At 40.5% G+C, this 23,191-nt stretch overlaps 1 protein-coding gene across 8 annotated transcripts in view; it reads left to right on the top strand.

The window, feature by feature from the left end:
• The first annotated feature begins 814 nt into the window (after nt 1–814).
• The window catches only part of LOC109858642 (regulating synaptic membrane exocytosis protein 1), a 131,125-nt gene continuing 108,748 nt past the window's right edge, over nt 815–23,191 (top strand). For 7 of the 8 annotated variants that reach the window (XM_020436111.1, XM_020436110.1, XM_020436114.1 and 4 more), the window contains exon 1: nt 815–1,138. The gene's annotated coding sequence lies outside the window, so the exon portion shown is untranslated. Of the gene's footprint in view, nt 1,139–13,934; nt 14,004–23,191 lie in introns of those variants that run through there. The other variant, XM_020436109.1, reaches the window with a different exon arrangement.

Below are 23,191 nucleotides of genomic sequence, written 5' to 3'. Positions count from 1 at the left end.
ACATTTCAAGAAATAAATAAGGCAGTAACGACGATCGTTAGCGGTTTCCATTGAATAGAAATGACTCCTAATAAGTTCCACACAACGTCGGGGACGAGAGAGAATCCCGTCGGACGAGAGAGAATCATAATAACAACTTAACTGCACAAATGTGGAGAAAACATTTTCTTTATTTTTATCTTTGTGCGTGTTGTATCATCTTCTTCGCTACAAACGTTACGGCTTTCTTCTCTCATGCTTATTTCCCATTCACATCAACATCATATCCATTCACTACCGAGTCGGATCCGCGAATCCGTGATATATAACCTTCCTCAAGGTTTCGGATGCGAGGCGCGTAGTCGCAGTAGTCGAGATCGGCACACGCGCCGACGACGACGCACGCTCGCCCCCGGTGCGGCGATCTTCGTCTTGTCCTTCGCGTCCCGCATCGGCCGCGAGACGAAGGTTTCTTTCTCCCTAACTCTCCAAAAGGGGGTAAGGGGCGCGAGCTTGCGCCCTGAGCTGCTCCGTCGAAGAGGTCTGCAGGAGGCGAGGAAAATGCGACGGGGAGGAAAGGGGAAGAGAGGGGGAGCGAAGAGCGACGTCAGGTGGGGTTGTGGTGAGCTTTTTCGGGGGAGGACGCATTCGTTCGCTATGGAACGCGGGTGCCACGAGGGTGGAGGAGGGTGTCACGGCACACTGACAAGAGGATAGGAGGGGAACGATGGCCGGGAGGAATGGGGGAGGCGTAAGGTGAGGCAGCGGTGGCGGCGGTCCTTCGGTGGGAGAAACGGCAGACCCGGGCAGTGCAAGCCGGGCTGCCTGCCCGATGATACGGTTGCTCCGTTGGGGTGTCTCGCGGTGATTTCAACCTTTTTTTTTTCCTTCGAAAACGAGCCCGCGGGATAGCGCACGTTCTGGACGTTTGACTTCTTCCCCCCTTCTAACCCCTGCACTTTGGAGCGTCATCGGCGCGTTTTTCAGACGTCACCGTTCATTTCGTCGCAGGGGGGAAAAAGTGGGCGCGCTGCCAAGACAATACACATCGGGAAGAGAGAGCACGTGCATCCGTGCGAAAGGGAGCCGAAGAGCGCGCCCGAGGGGTTGCATGCACCACTATTCCTGCTTGAAAGCTTGTGCTGCCGACAAGTAACAGGTTGGTGTTGTAGCAACTTCGTTAAAAAGCGATCGATCGCGATCGATCAGAACGGAGGATGCGGGCCACGAGTGCTCCTCGTTTGTTTGTATGCGATTTCACTGTGACCGCATCAGCGGCTTTCAGCAGTCAATTTTGGGGGTGTATAATAAACACATGTTAGAAAAAAATTTAACGCAACATTTGAAGGTGTAGATTGCGGTAAATTTGCACACGCGACAGAGAAGTGTGTGCGTGTGAGTGACGTAAACGGTATGACTCAAAAAGAATTCTCTCTCTCTCTCTCTCTCTTTTTTTTTGAGAGCCTTGATCCGTCGTTAATAATATATATATATATGTATCAAAACTTTATCACAGAGAGAAAGATCTCTACTCCGATCCTTCTGACAAATCGAGTCTCGCAATGTCGCAATCTTTGTTACATTTCAAATTGTCGAAAAAAAATGCATACACGTATGAGCGTGACCGAAATCGCGATCCGAAAGACTGCATAGTCCGATGTGAAGATGGCGAGACGCGTAGCACTTTTGGCGATCGATATTCAGGTGTGAACTCTTGTCGGGAACTACATTATTATTTGACACGTTGACATGCGAATAATAATGTGGATTCTCAGGTCGAGTCGTCGCCGGGAAAAATTAGATGAGAAACTGCGACAATGCTGACCGCGCTACGGGAAAATGTTACCTCTCGGTTGTTCAAATATGTTTGTCCGAATCATCTCTATAAACAATTCATATTTTAAACGTATTCATATTGCATTAATCGGTTTTCGATGTTCACTGTAATACGAATGTACTTCGATGGAATTCGTAATGTGTTTTAAAGAGGAAAAGTTTTTTGCGCGTATCGGTCGCGATCGCGATTTGATTTCGTGATTCTTCGCGAAGGATATAGCGATCGATTTGTTGCACACACTCTCGCTTGATTAGTTGATGAGATAGTTAACGAGGCGATACGTGACGAGTAGTGTAATGATGCTCGGCGGTTTCCGCGGTCAATCTTAAGCCGCCAACTTGATACGAGTTCCGAGCCAAGTAACAGGTTGCCTCGGCTGCCATCAGATTAGAGCGGAGATTTGTTTCACGTCTGTCTTCTCCGCGAGTTTACGATCGTAATTAGGTTCGCACGCGCGAGCCAACCCAAGCAGAATTGAAGCTTGGAACTTTAGTGTCGGTCCTTCTCGTCCGGTCTCAGCATCGTCCATCTGCGCCACGCGTTGCGTTATTTCCGTCCTTAATAGCGCGCGCGCGCCCGACCGCATTCGCTGAATCTCATTCCTCAATCTTCCGTAAGTTGGGAAACTTCCCCAGCGTATTTGAGTAACAGGTTGGTGTGTTTCTAAATGCGACCTTAGGATTATAGAGATAGGAGTCGCGGTATCTTGCCGTTTGTGCAATTAACGTGCACACGCAGCGCTGCTTCGAGAATCGTTATAGATGCGTGCGGTGAAAACTCGAATTTTTACTACTATTTTATCTCTTTGAAATAATAATATCAAACAATTTCTAGTCAAAGTAATTTTATTCCACATAAAATAAAGAGTTAATGTTTTAATATTTAGTACAAATCAGCGGATACATTATATTATTCCATTTTTTCCAATTTTCTGTACGATATGTAATATATATATAGTATCAAAAGATACGTATAAATTATATTGCACACATCTGCGAGTTACAGTTTTTAATTACGTGGTTTCTCTCGAAGAGTTAACTTCGTTACATATCGAAGAGATAACTACGTTCTATATATATAACGTTCATATATACATATATATATATATATATATGAACATAAACTATTTTAAGACACAAAGCACTTAACGTTGCAGCAACGTAACGACTCTAGGAAACTTTTCTTGTTTCCTGCAATATCTTATCACAACGCTTTTGCTGTCCTTATTGTGACGATGCAAGAAGCGCAACTTCTTTACGTAATCTTCACGAAACTTACGGCGTGAGCGAATGTTATTTAACTTGCATGATGACACACTAGATGACGGAGTGACAGCCGTGTAATTTTTAATTAGTTCACTGTCTTCCGTTTTGGATTTTCTCTCGATTCTGAAATAACAATTTCTCTCGCGCTCTCGATCGCTCGCGCTCCCCCGAGAGAATTTCTCTCTCGGCAAATGAAGCGGATTTGATAGCACAGTAGTCAAAGAAATATGCCGATAACGCAATATCATTTCTGATACGACAGACTCGTGCGACGTAACGCAATATTATAGAGTGACTCGCATCTTTCATACATCTGCTTCATTTATACGCAGAACGATATTGGAGAAGAGTTCCCCCGTCGAATGTTCCGCCGCTTTAAACAGAACCGCTGAGAGAGCGAATCAGAAGAGAATTAATTAGATGCAATAAATAATTGATATGACAAACGACGAACTCTCGTGTGTTTCGGACGCGAGATTTTATTGACGCTCAATTTTTGTTAATCGAAAAAAAATGATCCTTTTTCCGCTTTTAGTTTTAATTGAAAACGTCAGTCATCACGTAAATCAATGCGAATGATCGTCGGGGAAATTGAAAAATGATCACCGAGACCACACTTCGTGATTGGTGAATAATAGCCGAGCTTGGACGCATATGTTTTTGCGGCGGAAAAAAAACCAGTACTTTTTTCGAACGCTTAATAACTTTTTTTTTTTACCGCAATTTCGAAACACGCGATTGTTTATTTGTAAACAACAGCAGAGAGAAATACCAATTTTAATTCGCGAGCAAAAGTAAAAAAACATCTCGCTGCTAATTTTGGAAGAATTTCTCGAAATGATGCATTTTTGTTTCTTGTTTTGAGCAACTGGAATTTTTCGAAAGTAAATTAATTTAAAAACCGAACCGCGCGCGCGCGCTCGCACTTGCACTATATCGAACTATATCGAAAAGAAAGTTGCATTATTAGTTCGCGTTGAGAGGAGGGAGAGGCGGGCGGCGAATTTCCGAAGCGGTTTTCGTTATTGGTAAGTCAATAGCGACTTTAATAAGGCACGTTAACGTTGGTCAGCCATCCTACAAACATCGGGAACCAATAAATTCAACGGAGGAACACACAGAGAGCACAGCCGTTGGCGAGATGCCAACGAAGCGCACGAGGGCGCATGTACGAGCTCACAAAGGTAACGTTTCCGCGGCGCCTTTTCTCATTTCGCAAATTGGCTTTCGGGTCGCGATTCAAACGAAGTATTCCGCCGCTACCTCCTCCGGGATTGCACGTGCGCTGCTTGAGTTTTATGGAATTCCCATCGACCTAAAAAAGCACACACGGGTCCGAAAACGGGTGCGGACGTCGGTCTCTGTGTCAGCGCGGAGCTACATAAAAGAATCTGCGAAATATTTCCCGTCATTTTCCACACAGATTCGTGTAGAAAATTTTTGTTCGCTCGCGCCGAATGGAGCTACGCCACTCTTTCTGCCGGAAACCAAGTGTATAACGACGCGTACGAACTTGTACTCGAGCAACTTTCTTATTTACGATCACGCTTATATGTTCGCACGTATATGTGAGTTCAATAAAAACTTTACATGTCCGCGGAAATATTGAACTGTCGGGAGGTTGCAATATTTCGCCGTGAGCGCTCGAAAATGGGACTGTAAGTTCGCTTAAAAGTGTCACTTGATTCGCGAAAAAATCAAGAGCGAACAAGTGCTGTGCGAGTGGAAGTGAATTCTTGTACGCGAACAAAAAGAGACGTGGAAAGATATTCGGTGCGCAAAAATGGAAAGGTGGAGAAAGTAATAAAATCACTTTGCCGGAAGCGAGTTTACTTCAAACAGTCCGAAGTGAATTTTAAAAATTATGGATTTATCTCCACGTTTTAGAGCACCGATTTCTTCGATGCCGCGCCGGCCGATGTGTGCTGAAAAATTGCAATATCGCCCGCTGCATATGTTTGCGCGCAGCAATAAAAAAATCAAATTACGCGCCAAAAAGAAGATAAATGAGCGTGGTAGTAAAAACGGTTCGGTTAACTGAAGCGGCCTTACTGTCGTAAAGGCAAATATCTCCGCAAATCCTCGTGTGTGTACTCGCGTGTACTTTTTGGAACTTCGCCGACGACGACTAATCGTCAGAGAAGTCTTTCGACGTATGCAACCGCCGCTGCAGCGCGCAAGCTCTGTGTTCAAGTGCAAATTGGCTGAGAGAGCAAGTGGTCGTGTAAATTGCACGAACTTCGCAAAAGGCTCGCTCGTGTTTGTGCTTCTGCTTTGTGGTTTCGTGCTCGATGTAGTGCGCCCGAGTACAGCGCGCGGTTTGTAAATATGAAAAATAACGGCGCTTTTAATAAATTCAAAGAGATGCTAACACAGTGTCGCGCGGTCGTTTATAAATTACCAGTACTCTAAATAACGAGTTTCGAAACAAACCGCAAATATGTGAGAAACTATTGTATTTTTTCTCTTTCTCTCGTCAAGAAAAAAAAATCATCGCTCGCATTTCTCATTTTCCTTTTCTCTTACATATTTTTATATAAAATAATACAATATCTGTCAAAGAAACGAACGGAGAAAAAAACTTAACGACACGGCGGCGCGTAGTTGAGCCGCGCAACGACGATAACGTTCGAGGGTTCGCACAGAGTTTCCGAAGAAAGCGAAGAAAGAACAGTACGATTTACACGAAACGAGGTCAGTCAAACGGCAAACAACGCCACAAATTTCACCTCAGACACCTCCCTCGCGTCTTTAAAGCACTTTTTTCCGTTGTGGAAGGTCAGGGTTGGACTTCCGTCGCGTCCAAAATTCAAAGTCACGTCGAATTATCGAGTTTCTTTTAAGTCTCCCTCGTGCGCTTTTTAGATAACAGGATACTTCTTTTTCGTACGTAGATAAATCTCTCTCTCCCTTTTAAAATTTATTATTCACAACGTAAAACAGCCGACAAGCTCGCGCGAAAAAGTAGATTAAAAAAAAAATAAAAAAATAAAATGAGAAAAGCAAACTCAACCTCTATAAAAATTAACGTCGAATTTCTCGCTTCTAGCTCTAAAAAAAATAATCATTGGCAACGTCGTGTACGCGTCTCGGTTTTGCCATTTGTTCGCCAAGAGCAACGGAGATCGATAAGAAGATTTATTCCGCGCACGAGTCCTGTTTGCAACCGGCATAACTGGTGCCTCGAGCACCTCGAGCAACTTCCGAACGCGCACACAAATACGTTTCGCGTACTACAAACCAAATTATACAGCGAGAAGATGTATTCGAGATACGTGAGTCTTCTCGGCTTGTAAAGTACTAACAGCAGTTCGCGGAGTTCGATGAATTCACCAAAATTGAGTGAATTCCTTTCGCGCGCAATTCCCTATGGGGAATTAAACTATATCCAATCAGTCGCCATAAATGCGGCACAAGGGGCTGGAACACGCGCGTAACGGAGTTTATCAAAAGACCCGCGCGCGTTTGGAGAGAGAGAGAGAGAGAGAGAGAGAGAGAGAGAGAGAGAGAGAGAGAGANGAGAGAGAGAGAGAGAGAGAGAGAGAGAGAGAGAGAGAGAGAGAGAGAAAGCTTCAAGAGAGCGTAAATTAATTTGACTCGCTTTTCTCTGCGTCAAAAGCCGACAAGCGGCTCTCGCGCGACAGCCGCTTTCGCTTTCTCGCGTTCGCCGTTCAATTTAGTTCAACCCTTTGTTGCCGCACATCCTCGTAAATGTAAGAAGCTGATAACGTTCATCTTTTCGCGTGTTATCTCTTCCGACGTCTTTTTTTTTTTTTTTTTTACTTTTTTTATTCTTTGTTTTATCTCAAGATTCGTAATTACTCCAGAGAAGAAAGCGCCACTGTCTCGCGCAATTCTTTTGAGAGGAACAAGATAAGTATCGACGACGAGAAAGACGAGCGTGTGTTCGTGCCGTTGTCTTAATAAACCACACGCGGCCACTTTGGCTCGCCCTTGCGCACCTTTTTAGTTCTCTCCACGTGTCTCTCAAGGTGAACGAGCGCGTGAAAAATTCACGCGTACATTTCTACCGTGTTTGCTTCCAGGGCTCTTTGGTACGTACAGGGCCGCCGATGCTTCGGCGTCGCGGACATTTATATCGCCGTTCGAACACAAACGAGGCTTCAGTTTTAATTGCGCGTCGGAGTTAATCAACGCGCTTGGGAATAACTAGGAATTTTGCGTACAATAAAGCTGCGGCAATGTAGTTAGCGTTATAGTTTGTAGTGTACACACATACAGTTGCGCGTGTGCCATATATAAATTCTGCGTGTAGGCGGACAAGCAGAAACGGAGAGAGAAAGAGAGATAGATAGAAAGGATAACAATCTATTATTTATACTTCCCTTTTGCGTAGGGTTTTCAATTACGTCGCAAAGGACTGACATATTATATATATATATATATATATATATATATATATATATATATGTGTATACAAAATTTATATCGGCAAGTTTACCCGCGCGATAAAAGAAAAAAACGATACGTTCTTCAGGTTTTAATCAAGATGAGATTAAAGCGCGTTGAAAAAGTTTGATAAATGTATCTGAGAGATCCCGAATTAATCTTGATTTAAAGACGAGATATATATAAATCAAGATGACGTTTGTTATATTCGTTGCAAAATACTTGAAAGCTCGAGGGAACAAAGAAAATTAATTTGATTGGACTCAGATCTAATTTACTTTGATTATACGCGACACGTATTTTATCACGCAACTATAAGTCTAATCTACAAATCAAATCCAATAAAGAGAAATCGTCAGATTCTATAGAATTGTATGGAGTATTTCTTATTCCAGATGTTATAAGCGTGTAAGAGTATTTTGACGAAAAATTTACATAAGCCAAGAGAGGGAGGCGGTATTAGTAGATCGAAGATATCGATTCGACGTCTATCCCCCAGGTTGCTCCGACGATTATCCCACAAAGGAAGTGTGTCAACTGCACGTCTCGAAATTCCCTTTTTATCGTCTGTCATCGAGCTGCCACGTTCAGATTGTGCGGTTTTTATCAGTGCATAAAGCGGACAGGAGATATCGCTAGTAATGTAGTTACAATGCAAACGCAGTTAAATAAGTTACTTCGTGAGTATTTTATAACGCGCGCGCGAAACGATCTCGTAACTTATTTTTTCGACTAACCGTGTACAAAAATTACACAGCCGTCATTAATTTTTTTTTTTTTGTTATTACCACCATTTAACGCATCGCGTTCAATAGAAACGGAGAAATCGTTCATTCTCTCAACGGAATATATTTTTCCAGTTTTCATTATTTATTTCCCGTTCTAAAGCTAAAAAAGAGAGAGACAGAGAAAGAGAGAGAGAGCGCCGACAATGCAGTTTGTAAAATAAAAGCAAACACATGAGAAGTTTTTGCTTTAATGATAGCGAGAGAAGTAAGAACGGCATGTTTCAGTAACAATCGAGTTTTTGTCGCATTCTATTGTCGACAATTGGCGCAATCATGATTCCATAATTGGTTTATACTCGCTTTAATACGCGATACGCTACTTGAAAAGCGAGATATCGCGCGAGATATCGACTTCACTTGCGAATATAAAACAAAAAAAAAAAAAAAAAAAACAAACGCGCGACGAGCGATTCTCTTTTATAGCGGCGGATGTATTCTCTGTGCAATAATTGACGAAAGTGCTTTCCCGAATCAATTTTTGCACACCACGCAATACACCAGTGCTTATTACGCATTTGCGTTTGATGCGAAAATTGCTTTATAGATATTGCGTGGGCTTGATATTTGCTGTTCTAACGAGAACTGATAAATAATACGTGATTGCAAAACTGTGGGACAATATTTGAACAATGTTTCACGTTATATTATTGAGGGTATCGCGTTGCGCATAATAATAACGAGGTCGGTACATGTTTTCCGAAAATTGTTTTTTTTTTTTTTCCATGAGAAATATAATACAAAAAAATATTGATCTCTCTTTCTTCTCGTTACACAAGAGAGAAAGAGAAATGCAATTCACATCTCGGCAAAAGACCGATGCAGATAAAGTACATAATTAATGACCGGGCGTCTGCAATCCTCTCCGGAGATTGTCCAACCAGTTGCCATGTCACGAAGTAATTTAACTTTTTAAAAGATAAGTTTCTCAAAGGATTTCGGATCTCGGATCTGATAGATGCGAGACAAATCGTAATCGCGTGCGCTTGCAGTTTAATGAGGTCACTCGCGTACACCTCGAGTTTAACGTCTCTTGTAAACGAGGAGCAAATGAATACTACGAATAGTAGCCAAATCCCGGATTTGAATTATGATCATTGTCGCGTGTAAGCGCGCGTGCGCGGTAAAAAACCTTCCCCACACAATAAAAAAAAAAAAAAACCTATTATGTTTTTATAATTCACTCGTGACTGGTGAATTTGCTGAATACATTCGGCCCTCGTTCTCTGTCTTCAGCGAATTCGCTCTTTTTTTGCAGATGAAAAATTTTTTTGTGTTAAGTCCATTGTGCGCATTCGTCCCGTGTATTTCGTTCTTGGTGAGTGAAATTGATTGCGCTTTAATCCGATTATTCTATGGAATATATCTAGAAGAGCAAAACTAAATGACGTAATGAATACTACTTTATGAACCGTTTATCGAATTAAGCTTTGTTGCAATTCCGGATTAGCATAAAATTGTTCGTTACGATACCCGATAAATGTAATACGTGGGTTCTTATTAAATGTACATGAAAAGTATAATTTCTCTTCCGTATTATTTATTTGTCATGGATATTAATATGCGTAAAGAGACAAAGATATAATTAATATCTCTTAATAAAAAATTGCTCTTTCTCTCTCTCTCTCTCTTTCTCTTGTAGTATGTACTTAGTTTAATTTATCAACGTTTGCAAACAGTTATTTGCGATGTTTTCTCCGTAATCTGCTTGATAAATAATTAATCACGTTTAATAGATATAATCAAACACTGTTGTATTTGCAGAAAAAACATACGACGAAAGGTACGACCTTTATTTATCTTTTTTTCCGAGTTGCACAAAAGAAATATATGATAATAATTGTAGCAAAAATACAACAAAGCAGAGTTGTGACAATTATTTGCGTTTTAAGTACAAAAGACAGAAAAAAAAAAGATAGTTACACGAGTGTAATTCTGAAAGAGTTTCAGTTTGTTAAAGTTCTTCATCTCCGAGAGATGAGAAAAAGAAAGAGAAAAAAAAAACCCGATTACACTGCGAAAAGTTTTTTTCTGCTAACACGAATTACTGTTATAACAATTATTTCACGTTTGTATTTTACATTCATAAATAATCTGCAGCGGTGACTTTCAACACCGGTCTGCCATATTTCGTACGGAGTTTACGATCTTTTTACAGATCAAGCGAACGTGCGCAGAATGGCTCTCGCGAGTGAATGGCTTTTGTGAGGAAGCCGCGAGATTTATCATTCACCGCGTTATAAAATGTATTGCCGAATGTTCGCGCGAGAGAAAAGTCTCTATGTTTGCCGAATCTTAAAACTCGTAAATTTCACGGCAGCTTATTTCACCTGTCGCACGATAGAATTTATAAGGTTGTAAGAAAAAGCGATCTTTGCGCGCCAACCCTTTCTCTCGCTATCATTTAAATATATATCTTAAATTAATTTTATAAGTCGTTAGGGGCAATCGCGAGTCCCGATCTCTGGTACTCGGAATCTGATCAGATCGTGATGAAACACAGAGATACGTTTTATGATGCTCTGTAAATAAACGATCTTTTGATATTCCAATCGATAAAGACACTCCACGACATCGTAACATTCATTGAATAATTATTATTACTTTATCTGAAGAGAGTAGAAATTTCTTGCTGATGCAGTACGATATGGAAATATAATGTAGGGTACTTGCAAGATTTTCTTTTGCGCTCTGTATAAAGGAATTCATTAAAACTAATATTTTTTATTCAAATATACATATTTTTTCACACCTTAACGTTTCTCTCATTAAACTTGTAAAACATCCACTTAATGTGTGCCGGAAAGAATAAAATTCTCCGTGCGTTTTAATTTACTCGATCGAGTTTATATTGTCATCTCGTGCTCGCAATGTTTTTTGTTTTTTTTTTTCGAGTTTCTCGTTTTATTTTCACATATGACTCTTACGCTCCGGATTCTTCACGAAACTCGCAAAAGTGCGGTTTGTGATTTTGCGCTTGCCGTTCGTTTAGAAACGTTCCGGGAAAATTACCACTAGGATAATTTCCACGATATGTGGGTGCGCATCCTCCCGGTTATTTACCACAAGAGGGTCACCGGTTGACCTAGTTTCCCGATCCGGGACGATCGCGCGTTTCTTTTCCTTTTCGCGCGCGTTAACATTCTCGCTTCGCTCTCTGCGCCACTAGTCGAGTTCTCAGGATGTCAGTTACGCGTCAGACGCCGGGGGATTAAATCGAATAAAAACACAATTGTCACGACATTTTCCGGGGCGCTTATTGCGCGCGCGGTATCAAAACACAAAACAAGGAGAGAAATGATACGCTATCTTCTCGCGAACGCTTGAAATAAGGTGCTTTTCAAAAATAAAAATAAAAATAAAAATTAAACGCAATCTCGATAGCTTGTCAGAGATAAAAACGGCAGATAATGAAAGTCATGTAAAAATCACACCATGTCGACAGAACGTTTTATCGAAAGTTTTATTTCGTTGTTTATGTTGAATTTTTACGCATCACATTTTTCACATACGCACGCAAGAATTATTGCAAGCATGCATTTCAAAATTCAACAATTTACCTCTCTGCTAGAATATTTTTTTATCTTAAAAGTTAATTTTCAAAATTATATAATTACAATATTTTATCTCCTAAATTAATTGCGAGACTTGCGTTTACGCATGAAAATATGCGCGTGACTGTGGATAATAACCGCTCCGCGATGCAATTATAACGGTTCTACTTTAACCCGATGCATTATTGTTAACAGCATTGTTGCGCAGGATGCAACAAGGCCGCCGAGTGTCCTAGTTTCGCATTTCAAGGCGCACGATGACTACTTATTCCCCTCGGAGCGTCGATCGATACGCACACAGGCAATGACTCTCATCTCCGAAAATGGAGATTCTTCCAGTGGCTATTACCGTTACTGTTGATGATCAATCACTAGTGAGATCTCTACTTGCGCGCGCATACACACGGTCAAATGACGCTGTCTCGACCTAAAGGAATCATCGACATATAAATCGGCACTATCACGTTTGGAATACATTACCCATCCTCTTGCTCCGAACTTAGAAACGTTACTTACGTGTGAGTGCAACTGCATCTCCTAAATCTTACGAAGAGAGCGAAAGATGGTTGAAAAGAAAACTTGTTAACGGACTAACGTCGAGAAGTTCTTTTACTGTTTTTTTTTTAAGATACTTGCATGTAAATAAATGTAGTCTAAACGTAGTCTAAACTTTATAAAAAAACAAACAGTCCAAACTTTATAAAAAAATACATGAATTACGCTAGAAATTCGAAGACTGACGTCTCTTGTCTGTTTTTTTTTTTTTTTTTTTTTCATGACTAATATAGTTTTTATCTTTTTCACATAATCCTTCGTGTAAAATCGTTCTGAGTGTCCAAGCGTCGTGTAATAACGCGCGTGTAAATGAGTTTACGCGCTCGTAAATTCGAACACCTGTAGCTAAAGATCACAGACAGACTTGAAATTAAGACTCGCTCTGGTTCTTTTCTGTCTAAAGAGAATAACATAAATGTGCATGTGTATTCTGAAAATATTGCGACATAAATTGTTTAGTATTCGCAATCTTTCCGAAACATACGCAAACAAAAAAATACGCTCGAACGATCATAGAAAACAGTATGTTATTCGAATAAATAGCACATTTTCGTTGTTTACTCAAAAACTTGCAAATGTCTTAAAAAAAAAAAAAAAACAAGTGTCGTGCAAACGATATTCACTTACCAATGTCTTTTTCAAATGTAAAAACCGCCTAGTACCGATACTTTCGGACACCTGTAGCTATATTGATCGGTAAGGGTCGGTCGACAGCCCTCGACCTCAAAACCACCTTTTCGAGGCGGGAGCGAAATTCAATCTTCTTTCCCTCTTTAGTCCCCGTTGCTGACTCGGTTTCGATTTGCGTCGAGTCGTCTTTCGTCACGCGAAGAGAAATGTTCTCCGATCGGAAAAACGAGGTTTTTTTTACGCACAGGCAACTCTATCAAGCGAGGAGGATAATGTCGTTCGGGTTCACGGTTTGTTGCTGTCATATCAGTAGTTTTAAAAGCATAAACACACACACACACACACACACACACACACACACACACGTAGCTATCGCAGCTTGATTTACGTGTGAAATTAATATAAAAAGATAGAATTTTGATAAACGTGTTTTGTGTAATTCTGTATATTTGCGATTTGAATAATTCAACAAACATTTAAATGCCGCAGTTTAACGCGCAATATTTATCATCGGCGTCATTTTTACTCTTTCCGCAATTATTTTAGAAACTCGGACTGACATTACTGATTTATGTTTCAAGATAAATAAAATATGCAAGGATTAATAATTGAAAATGAATGAATAATATTTCATAAAAAATTAAACTTAACGCGCAAACGTATCTCAGAAAACCTAAATATCAACAAAAACATGTGCATAAATCGCACACTGTCAAAATAAATGTACAAAGTTATAAAAAGTAATAGAAAGAGTGCACGTGAATTACGCGTGACAAGCAACGCGGCGTGTCTCTCTTTCAATCTTTAAAGTTTTGTTTTGAAAAGTGACTGGCTCAAAACTTCGTAAGCCCGATCGACACAACACGTGGCTGGCTGGGATTTTGCAAGATACGCACAAGTTATTAGCGAAGTTGTCGCTACGTGACAAGAAGCTGATACTCCAAAGCATCTTCACAAGTTATCTGCCAAGTATTGGTTTGTCGCACAGGTTAGAATTATGCGATATTTTCTTTCTTGTTTGTCACGACTATATTTAGTATTGATAACAGAGACCGTGATAAGTTCCGACTAATTTCCCATGATATTCTCTCTCTCTCTCTCTCTCTCTCTTTTTCTCTTCTCCATTTCACTTCAATCGAATCACAATGTAATGGTACAAACGATACAAAACATCGTTATCGATTAATATGAATCATATCTAAAATAATGGTCGTTCTAATTATTGTTGATACGGACTTGACATTTCAAAATTGTACCGATGGTCATCTGATATTTCAAGTTTATATTCACGTGAAAATGAACATAACCGTTCGCTCTTATCGCGGAATTAAAATTATTTACAAATTATAAACATGTTTTTTATACGTATGTATAAAATATACATTGCAAAGTGTTTTGTACCTGAGAGAAAAAATTTTACGAAAACAAATAATTTGTAATTTAATTACTTCACGTTTGCTGTAAACAAAAAAAACTTTATTTTTTTATATTAAATTATGTATACTCGTGTACGCAATATTTTCGTGTTAAAAAAATATATTGTATTCTTTATGTAAATAAACTTGAGGTAATTAAAAAAAAATCGCGTCAACAGCACACGGTGTTCCCAGGCGGTCACCCATCCAAGTACTGACCGTGCTCAACGTTGCTTGACTGCGGTGATCGGACGAGAACCGGTATTTAACTCAACGTGATATGACCGTTGACGAAAACCCATTTTTCTTATCGCGTTATAAATTGTAGCTTCTCTCTATTCCTTATTCTTTTTTTTTCATGAATATTTACTCGTAGTGAGCATTTGAAAACTTGCTTCTAACTTGAAAATCGACATAAAACATAAATTCGCTTCGTGTCGTCGATTTCGCGGTACCGATGCACCATTTTTAGTTAGCGCTAAGCGATCGAAATATACGAGAAATATTCGTCGACATATCTGATCGCAACGTGAAGTCGTCGTCACGCGAGATTGCCTAACGCAGAAACGCCGCCCCGTAAAGTTTTCAATGAGCTCTCAGTCCGCGTTATCGGACGAACGCGATCGGAGCCACGCGAGAAATAACGTCGCGTGAAATACACGCGCGATGAACGATATAACATTATCGGACATTACGGTGTAACACACACGCCACCGGCTGATATTCACCTCGTGCGTATCCACGCCAATATACTCCCCGTTTTACGTGTATGTTTCCTCCTTACGACCCCATCCGAGATGTCATCCGATTTCCGCTTTTCAAGAACGAGAGAGCCGGTTTTCCATCCGTTACATTTCATCTTGAGAATCATAAAACGCGTTGTGGCGTGCCGCTGTCGATGATAATTTAAGAAAAAGCATCCTTCTTCTTTCCCGATAACCGTAAAAGCTCTTTTTTTTTCATGATAATCTCATAATAATCTTGTTTTCGTTGATAATTAACGCGATTGTTGTCAAGATTGTGCTCGGTGTCTCATGTTTCTGCTGAACCGACTGAATAGCGAGATATATGAAAGGTCATCCACGCGTACGCGCGTGAATTCAGCGATAACGAGAACACGTGCGCACGTGATGATACAACATTAATATAAAACAACGGTCGTTAAACAAATAAAACAATAATGATGATTTACGTTCCACGTTGTTAACTCGCACGAGGTTTTAGTACATACAAATAAACACGTTGTAGTCGTAAAGCTACACTTTATAACGCGATAGGAAACGTGTGTTTTCGTCAACGGTCATATCACGTTGAGTTAAATACCAGTTCTCGTCCGATCACTGCAGTCAAGCAACGTTGAGCACGGTCAGTACTTGGATGGGTGACCGCCTGGGAACACCGTGTGCTGTTGGCATAGATCTTTTTTTTGTTATTTCAAATTTATTTAAATAAAAAATAAAGAATATATATTTTTTTAATTATTTGTTTCTTTGATCTTCTATTTTTTTTACGAATTATTTGGTATCAATTTTTTTACACTACTTATATTTCCAATTATTTTATGGAATTAAAATTTATGAGCAACTCACAGGAGAACGTGTGTTATATTATTCATTAAAAAAAAAAAAAAACAATAGCTTGACGTTTTGATATATTGCCGCTTTTACAAGCAATTTTGCAATATTCTCATGCTTAAATTCCACCAGTGTGTCAAGAATAATTTAAGAATGCGAACGAGAAAATGCGCGATTTACGTTTATATGTCGACCAACAATTTCGTGTTAGCGAACGATCGACTTCTTAAATTTATCGAGATATCTACTCTCTACTTTGGTTATCGGTAGGATGCAGAACATCATCCGCGGATCACGGATATTATAATCCATGCAACTTTCGAAGACAACGTATATAGTAAGTGACACTTGATGGATGTGGCGCAGGCTGGGAATTGCAATGCCAATACTTTGGAAATTCTTGCAACTTATGAAGCTGAAGAGCCGATTTTTTTTTTTTTTTTTTTTTCGACGCCACCTCTATCATGTGATTTATGAGACTGGTGTTTAAAATTTCTCGATGAAATATGATTCTCGATATATTGCATTGTTCGCGAGTCTAAAATTGGATTATTTTTTTCTGAAAAAGAAATGAACCGCACCAATTTTTTGCGAAAAAAATTTCTCGTACGTGAGAGAAAAAGAGATTTTACGACATGATAAAAACTAAACATAGCTTCAGCGTAAAATTTCTGCAATTCAAAAGCGTTTCGGTTTGTTTCTAAAGACAACATATTGAACGCTTTAATTTTGAAAATACGAAACTTTAACAAAGCACATAATTCAGAGTTAATTATTCTTTGAAATAAAAAAAAAAAATGACTTTACCTATGCAATATTCAACGTGTTTTTCTCTCCTTGCGTATGCTTAAATCAATGCGTCATTGACAGCAACGAGAAATAGCGCGCGGCGAACAAACACGAAATTGGCGTCTACAGTCAAAGGACAACACAAGAGCTCACAATCTTGAACACGTGTTTAACGTAATTCCGTCGAACGCACGGAAGCCAGACTGAAATTGCAGCCGCGGGTCTTTGGCAAATCTATCGCCACCGTAGAAAGGAAGCAAACGGTCGCTGTAACGAGGCTGCAAGCGTTACATAACGAGATATTGTTGTCGCGTGTTTGTCCCGAAAACACGACCAAATTGAAGCACCAAAGTCTCTCTTTTAGGATAGTGTTCTCCGACGTGGACTATAGAAACAAAAAATACACGCATTTTTGCCGTGGTCCCTTCGTAGTTGCAATTCCACACGTGGACGACCCCAGGGAAACAAACGTGCAGAATGCGGAGTTACCAAACGCGCGCGTGCGCGCGCGGTCTGCGATGCCGTCCATTCCATTCAATGCGCGGTGCGCTTTTCGCATACCAAATATTTCTTGTTTTTTCACTCAGTTTTTCATTTTGATGTATTCGAAATATTTTATACATCGCGATCCGTAAGAGAAAGAAAAAACTTTTTCACGCGTTACGTACAGGTAAAATAGTTTATTCTTTTCGCATTTCGCGCTCTAAAAACAACAAAACAAGTGTGGAGTCAGTAACAATCCAATTCCCGCAGAAAATTGAGTATTCTGATAGTGTTGGCTTCCGGACTTATCCTCATAACTTTTTTTTTTTTTTTTGGTATCCAAGTAACTTTTCTTAAGTCGATCGGGCTGACAACTCGAATACAGGGAATTTCTATGGCGCAAGAGTGTCGTTTGTGTAGAGGAGTTTTCGCGTCTCTCTCTCTCTCTCTCTCTCTCTCTCTTTATCCGTCTCGTAACGTCGTGAGACCCTCGCCTTATGGGATTTCAAGCATCCTCGATCGCTTGTGAGGAGAATAAAAAATACCGTAGCACTTCTCGAAATGAATGTTTCTTATGGGACAACGGCGCGGATTTTCAAGCCGGGTTAAGGAGGAAATTTGCAAGGCGAGACGTCTTTTAAGACCTATACACATGAATTATTCGAGAACAGTTGAAAAGATAAGACAAATGTGTTTTTTTCTTAATCGTAATGTTTATTGCGTTTTTTTAATACTTTTCTCGTTTAAATTAAAACACCGTCGATTTTCACGTTGCGCTTTGGTTAACAATAAGCTCTACTCTAACGGATTCGTTATTTTATTTTATTCAACAAGGATATGACGTGGCAACTACTTTGTTTTGTTACGACGTTGCCTTGAATAATTAGCACGCGATCGTCTTCAGAGAATATATCTCAAAGGATACGCGCTCTCAGACTCTGTGCGACGGAATCTTTCATAGCTCGTGCGACGCCAAAGAATTCATTAATTAATTGACATAGTTTCGCAAAGTCTGTTCACTTTCCCTAACTTATCAAGTGGCAAAAGTGGCGCCGAAATCAGCTTTAATTGCTTCTCAACAAAATCCCAGAAACGTAAAAAAAAAAAAAAAGAGGTCTGAGAAAAGTTTTTCCTCGCCTTGAACTTGCAATTAGTCTCTCGTAATTATTGCGTAATTATCGGAAAGGACAAGTGAGAATTTACGTAACAAGCGCAACTTTGGAGGTCGAAATGTTTCTTGCAAAAAAAAAAAGAAAAAAATTATTCCTCTAACGAATTATATTAAAATTTTGAAAAAATGGGGCAAATTTTTCAAAGATATCTCGAAAATCAGGACAGACCGGAAAATACACAATAAATTGATTACAGGATCGAGTTCGCCGGCGAAACGTTCGCAGCGCACGTCTTAATTACGACAAGGACCGTAATTATGAAATAAGTAGAGTGTCCTGTAATAAGAGGAGCAAGGAGAATATTGCGGATGGAATAATGTGCAGCCGTGCTCGCTTTTGTTCGCTTCTCTCTGTCGCGTTGCTCATTATATATAGACGTTGTTCTTTTCTCAACCATTTCTGCGCAAACATACTGACCCGCAAACGCGTCTCGTGACGCACAGCGTGGTGTTAATTTATTAAGTTTATTTTCTACTTTCATCTTCTGTAATACACGCTTTTCGCAACGGTGCCGAACAAAGCCCGTCGAAATTGCGGTCGAAAAACGACCTTGCGCGTTACTGACTGCGCAAATATATTAAATATAATGTGCTCTCGTTTCTTTTGTACTTTGAACAGAGAAATAGGAGAGAAAAATGCACGGTTTAATGAAAAAAAATTTCTCGCGCGGTGCACACGTAATTTTAATTAGATTTATAACTGCTGCTTGGCGTTCAAGCAAACGGTGAAATAACAAAAACATTAAAAAAAAAAAAAAAAAAAAGAACGAGATAAACTGTAAGACGTAATTGAGGCATCGATATAACCGTCGACGAATAGAACGTATATCAACCGGCCTCCCTGTTGCTCCTGGCCCGCGCTTATATGACTCGGTTAAGCCGACGAAGAGTTAATAAAACTCAGATTCGCGTATTCTTCGACGGAGGATAGTAACGTTGTCCGAGACAACCCCATAAAAGATCCTTTATCTCTCTCCGTATTACGGCTATCCGCGGATCACGAGAGAAATAAATCAATCGAGAATGGCTACATCTCCCGCGGAGATAAACCGGCTCCTGCTGTTCCGTTCCGACGCGCCGCAGCTGTCTTTCCGTCTCTCTATGTAAGTACTCTCGTCGCTAAATCACAACCAAAGGAATCGATTTTTTCGCGCGCTTTAAACCACACACGAATAGCCACCCAGTAGGTAAATTTATTGCTCCGTTCGGTTTATTGCTTACACGTGCGATCTATAAATTCGCGACTGTTAATTCTGATACTCGCACATGTTATGCGTTCACTTAAGTTTTCACTTGGACTTATTGACTCTTAACCGTTACACGCACCGAGCCGTGTTCAATAATATTGAAATTAATGTGTATATTAAGAAAAAAATAAAAGTTACAACGATAAATGGTTAAAAATATATGAAAATATTGTTTTTTTTTTTAATATGTTGCATTGTTTTATTTTTTTATACGACATCGCACTACGTGACTTTGTTGAGAACTACGTATGTATTTTGTTGACATACTTTGTTTTTTTTCCAGATGGACAAAAAAACGAAAACTACTACCTTAAGATTGATAACTTTAACGATTTTTTGTTTCTTTGGTCGCTAAAATTGTGCGATTAATAAAATCAATTTTGATTTTTTTTCCTCTCCTCGGGAAGAAATTCTACATTTAAATTCGATTGTATCGAAAATTCGATTCCCCAACTGGAAATGAGTTTTTAAAGAGGGTAGCTCGAGTTAAATGTAAAACTCTCTCTCTCTCTCTCTCTTGACAGGTACAAATATGAGTTCTACAAACAGACTCTAAGAAAAAAAACAAAATAAAAAGAAAATATTTTTCTAGAAATCCCTCGGTCTAGAATCATGTTATAAAAATAACTCCGCCACGGCAAAATATATATTCACCTTGCTCGCGCTCACAATGTTATCTCGCGCTATCTCTCGGGATTTCAGTATCGAGGCGGCAAAAATCCGGCGCCCTTGTCGTTCATTATATTTACATGCCGCGTTGTTGTCGCACGTTCATATTTTCTGATTCCGTCGCGTCATATATCGCGATGATAAAACGAAATATCGCGCATCCATGAGATGCGCAAGCAACAGCAGCAACAGAACTAGCATACAGGATTAAGCTGAAGCTCCAATTTCTTTCGCAAGGTGTTGCGAGAAATGAGTACGTCATACGCAAGAACCCGGTGCAAAGGGATCGGCATCGGAAGGACGAGAGGGAAACGTAAGCTTACAGGGTTTTCCCGATAGGAGTCGGCTGACGAGGGGAAGGCGCGCGGCGAGAGGAAAATACGCGCGCACGTACACACTCAGCTTCGCCGCCCTGCCGATCAATAGCTACAGGTGGCAGCCATTTCCTAGCCAACGTCGGCACTTGGCCTCTCTCTCTCTCTCTCTTTCCTTCTCCCTCTAACTCTCCCGGCGTTATCCTTACGAGATCATCTACGTAACTACTAACGAATGTGGACAGCGAGAGCCAATTCGGCCCTAGACGATCAAGAGAGCACGAAAACGCCTTTCGTCCTGCCTACAAACCGGACGAAAAAGAACGTAACGGAGGATTGTGTTCAAAATAAACATACACAAAAGCGAGTCCCAAGACTAAGTATCAAGACGCGTGCGGAAAGAATTGAGAATTGAACCTGAATTAAGAAGAACAAGCTGCTAGACGGATAGGCAATAAATTTCTCGAACGTTGAGACACTTCGTGTACCTACTTGCAAAAGATTTATTTATTTTTTTCTTACTCCTTTGTCAGTTTTGCAACGCAAAATCTTTGCATCTTCTACAATCTCGACGACTTCATAGCTTCAGCTGTCACGACGACTTGGTTGTGCAATTTCGCGAAAAAAGATCGGGAATTTTCATTGTGCATTGATTCACGCGAATCGGAAAAACGCGCGATTCAATGACGAACGAAGAGCGAAGTGAATTTCGATTCTCAACGACGCTGTAAATTCCCAAACGGCCTGATAAGAAACGAAGCTTCGCTTCGCGTATATCGCGCGCGATATACAGTGAAGCGTGTGTGTCGTTTGAGATTGTCGCGACTCGCGCGCGATTGATTTCTCTCTCCGAGTTTCTCGCGCAGAGCCCTACGGCAGAGCGATTGCGAACGATCACGTCCCTTCGATCCTGTGTGTGCTTATCCGTTTTCTGTGCGAGAGCTTGTAGCACTATCCGTGTAGTTAGCTCGCTTCTCGTCGGGAATTGCGCTAATCGCAGAAGCGCGACCTCTTCGGGATCGGGTTTATCTCGGGCTTGATTGCGACGCGGAACGAGCTTTGATTGGGGCGCCCGGCAGCTCACTCGGGCAGCTTTTAATCGAGTCGATCGATCGCACAAAAGCTCTTCCGTTTCCCGCAAAAGACGGGGCGGCAGGGGCGAAGTCGTCCCCGAGTCAGCTGCGAAGAACGAGATTAATAAAAGCGCTAATGAAAAATGCCGCGCTGCGCGGTCGGATAAGGAACACAGGACTTTCACGAACTTTATTAAGTTTTGAAAGACCGTTTGCGATAGATCGTACAAATCAGCTCAGGAGTGATTTCTCGCTCATGGAGATTACGCGATTTTCGCTATCAATTACGTAAAAACACACACGCGGTGATTAATGGGTGTTAATACGCGACGAAGAGACTTTTCGTGTTTTCGCAGCACCGCCTGTCTTTGCACATCGACAAAAAGTGAATTGTTCGAAGAATATTGCGACACATTCGGAAAAAAAAAACATTTTTGTATTGTCAAAAAATTTCTTTCCGAGAGAATACCTGTCGCGAAAAATATCAAGCGCATTCGGACAAACGCACACATTCGAGTAACTTGACGCGCGCGAAACACGCGGGACGAATTAATTTTCCCGGCCGCAGTTTCGAGATACACACAGAAATTCGTCCTTTCCTTCAGGAAATAAAGGGACGGTTTCGAAGTATGACGCCGTGATATTGATTGAACCGCCGTATATTGCAATCCATTTCCGTCGGCTTAATTAGAACGGCCACGAGGTCGCGCTGGAACAACTCGGTTCCGCGGCGGTATATGTACATGCCCCGGCTGGATTTCCAGGAATATATTGTATATATATATCCAGTGGAATGCATAGGGCTGATTTTATACGCCGCACCGCGAGCCTCGACCTCGAATATTGATGTTCCGGACCGATAATAATTAAGGGCTTGTTGGGCTACTATCCGATAGACGATATCACGAATTATAAGCGTTATCGTTTCGCCATTATCCTTCACTCGTTTGTTGATAAGCTCGCGGTTCAATCTCTCTATCGCGCTTAATATCGCGGTAATTTAATTAGAAACCTCGTTTGGTGTTTCGTTCGCATGGAGGGAGCGTGTAAAAAGCTCGGAAAGAAACGAGAGACGTCTTTTCTCTCAAATTTTGTCAATTTTGAGTTTTTTTTTTTTATATTTATTGCGCGTAATTATCGGGCGCAAGCGCACTGCGAAGATGTGTTAACACAATTTTAATCACAAACGCAAATCTCAAAATAAGAAGCACAAACAGTCCGTTGTGTTCTTGTTTTTATTTTTTTTTCTTACGAGTTGCTTTTGTTTTTTTTTTTTTTTTTTTTTTTTTTTTTTTTCTTCTCGCACTTTAACTACCCGCGTTCACACGCCCTCTGGCGTGTGATGGAATTTTATTTTCTTTGTAAATAACTTTCCGCGCTTTTTCTTCTCGCAATGGCGTTGGAATGTAATATAATTCTCTTTCTAAAGATGTCAATAATT

The sequence above is a fragment of the Pseudomyrmex gracilis genome, unplaced genomic scaffold, assembly GCF_002006095.1.
Source record: "Pseudomyrmex gracilis isolate BER0280 unplaced genomic scaffold, ASM200609v1 scaffold_216, whole genome shotgun sequence".
In the NCBI taxonomy this organism is placed as follows: Eukaryota; Metazoa; Arthropoda; class Insecta; order Hymenoptera; family Formicidae; genus Pseudomyrmex; species Pseudomyrmex gracilis.
The sequence above is the reverse complement of the archived record's forward strand: the minus strand, read 5'-3'. Positions and strand labels throughout refer to the sequence as shown.